Source organism: Homalodisca vitripennis, chromosome 4, assembly GCF_021130785.1.
Source record: "Homalodisca vitripennis isolate AUS2020 chromosome 4, UT_GWSS_2.1, whole genome shotgun sequence".
Classification (NCBI taxonomy): domain Eukaryota; kingdom Metazoa; phylum Arthropoda; class Insecta; order Hemiptera; family Cicadellidae; genus Homalodisca; species Homalodisca vitripennis.
In genome coordinates, this window is record NC_060210.1 from 97,097,949 (window position 1) to 97,101,266 (window position 3,318).

Here is a 3,318-nt window from a genome sequence, read left to right on the forward strand (position 1 = left end):
ATAACAAAAATACCGTCTTAAATGTTTGATGTCCAATAACTTTGTTAAATGACCAATAAACAAATTGTTTTTCCTAATGCAGATTGTAGAGAATTTAATTCTGAAAACAACCATAATAAGCAAAGTTTAACTACATGTGTAAAACATTTATGAAATTGACTCCTCAACGTATTACACTACACAGCAAACATTTACTGTTTTATAATAAGGAGATGAGTATCTGATTGGTAACAGCTGGTGAAAAATAAACATATTTTTTTGTTGAAAATTGTATTTTTTAAATACAATAAACATATCTACGATTGCTAAGTCCCACCGGAAGATTAAAGATGATGCTCAAAATGATCTCCGTTGTTTAAAATTCACGCGTTCAGGCGTCTTCTAATCGAGTTTCGGACCCGTTAAAAACTCCAGGTGTCTGCTTAATGGTTTCTATTCAATTAGAAATGTTTTAATCGGAGTTCTTCAATGGTATCTATTGGGGAAGAGTAAACTAATGTTTTTAAATGTCCCCAAAGTTAAAAGTCCTATAGGATTTTAATTCCGGTGATCTTGCTGGCCATGAAACTGGTCCACCTCGGCCTATCCATTGATTTGTGAAACTCTCATTTAGGTGTCCACGAACAGCCAGAGAGTAGTTCGCAGGTGCCCGTCATGCAATAAACCACATGTTTTGGCGCAAATGCAGAGGTACAATCATCAAGCAGGTTAGGTAGCTCGTCTCTTAAAAAGTTTAAGTACACCACGCCATTAAGCGAGGGAGGAAGCACGAATACGAGTAAAAGATTCCAGCCTAAACATTTACTGAAAACTGATGTTGTGGGCGATTAGATTTGATAGCATGAGGATTTCTGTCTGCCCAAGTGTAGTTTGTTATGGAAGTTAATGATAGCTGTTTCTTGTAAAGTGAGCTTCATCGGTAAACAAAATTGTATTTAAAAAGTTTGGATCAGCACATTTTCCCAGAAGCCATCAATAAAAAGCAACACGGGGAGCGTAGTCTTGTGGCAAAAGAGTTTTGGACATGCTGGGAAGTGGTATACAGGTGTAACTGGTACTCCGTATATTATTCTTCGAATACTAGATTGGCTGACATTGAACTGTAGTGACAATTCTCTAGTACTCTTTTTAAGGATGATCAGAAGTTTCATTAAGAACCAACTACTATGCTGAAATGATTCAATGCTGGATGATTCAACAGTCCCTAAAATGATGCCTGCATTACTATGCTTTGAAGACTTTAAAGAACTTGTTTCAGATAGGCGTTGATGAATAGAGGCAAAAAATCTTGCGCTAGGACACCTGCGGTTAGGAAAAGTTCTCTTCATACAGACGTCTTGATGCAGTACTATTATAGCGTCCCAAACCATACATTAAATGCGTGTCTGCTAATTCAGAGTTTGAATACACATGAATATTACTTCCATTTTTAATAAATGAAACACACAACACAATGGATGAAAATAACTGGTTAAAATACTTAACACACAAAAATACAGTATCTTTACAGTTTTGTTATTTTTGTTCAACAATGAGTGACATATGTCATCTAATAATAAATGCCCAGCTGATTATGTATTATTTTTAAATGTTTAAACAGCTGTTGATTAAATGATTAATTATTACCAGCTGTTACCAATCAGATACTCATTCCTTATTATAAAACAGTAAAAGTTTGCTGTGTAGTGTAATACGTGAGGAGTCGATTTCATAAATGTTTTACACATTTTAGTTAACTTTGCATATTATAGTTGTTTTCAGAATTAAATTCTCTACAATCTGTATTAAGGAAAAAACAATTTGTTTATTGGTCATTTAACAAAGTTATTTGGACATCAAACATTTCAGACGGTATTTTTTGTTATTAGATTTTTGGCAAATTTCATACTTTTTCTCAAAAACCGTTCACACTACAACCTCTAGAGCGGTTTTATTTGATTTTCAGGTATTTTCCTTATAAATCCAACCTTATTTGAGGTAAAAAGTAAGAACAAAACATTTCAGAATCACTTAATTTCACTAGGTGAACTGAAAACAAAGCAAAATCTTTCGGGCAGCCATTACTCACTACTGGAGCGTTTCCGGACCTACCTTCATATAACATTTATTTCTTATTTTTAGCTCAGCAAATCACGTCTTAAAATAATGTTACCATATTTCTGACTCACCCTGTATATGCTATTGATTTGTAAGCCTTTAAATAAAGCACCAGAATTTTAGTTGGGGTCCCGCAGACCTGTTCCTATAATGACATGGAGGACATTTTAAATTGAACTAATCATCAATTTATTCCGATGCAAATTTACAATATGGTGCCAGAAGTAATGTGTAGATTGTCAACTAGTACAATATAAAATGTTATGTATAAGTTCTGTTCGTGACTAATATTCTATACTTTAGTGCGTTACTATGGAATACTTTAAATTACTAGTTCAATAATTCGATGATCGTTTAAAAAAACGGAAATGTTTTATAGAAAATTCAATATTTTTAGAACCATGAAAAAAATAAGAATACTGAATTGAAATCTTCTTGAAAATCTTTCATGATAATTATATTTATATTTACCAGAAATCCGAGTAGAAATTCATGATGATAGGAACGTATTTAGCGAGTATTAAAACATTTGAAACCTAAAGTGCTGCAAATAAAAGACGTTTGGTGGGGCACTACAATTGTTTCGTGTAATCCAAAAGGAATTTTCATCTTTAATTAAATTGTAATTAAGAAGGGACACTCATTTTGCTCAACATTAATCCGCATACCTCGTCTTAAAGTTTAATTTTTAATAAACCATTTTATAATAAATCACTGGAAATTGAGCTTTTTTGAACTTCCTGCTTTATCCTTACAGTAAATTAGTTCGGGGTTCTTAGTTTGTCTCACATTGAAACAGTATTTTCATACGAGGATTACTGTTAGAGATTAGCGCATGGTGTTGGTGTTGGCTGTGACAGGTGTCGCCGGTGGGACAGGATATGTTTAAGTCGTTTAAATCAGCTGTTAGTCGGATATATCATTCAGTATCCAAAATAAAAAATATAGATAACTCCAGTTTCTGTAGTTTAACGCATGCTCTAGGGTCGATTTTGCTGTACTTGTATGCAAGTTTTTAAATCATAATGTGAAAATGTATTTTTAATTTAGGCGAATCGAAATAAAGTTATATAGTACGTAAAAATACTTAATGTTACTTCTGTACTCCAATCGATTTCCATTTGACTGTTTAGTACTCCTTTTGAGTAGTATCTGTGTAGGCTAAACTTTATTTACCTTTATGCGTAAAAACTAATGTGGGTGTCCTAATGCACAAACTTA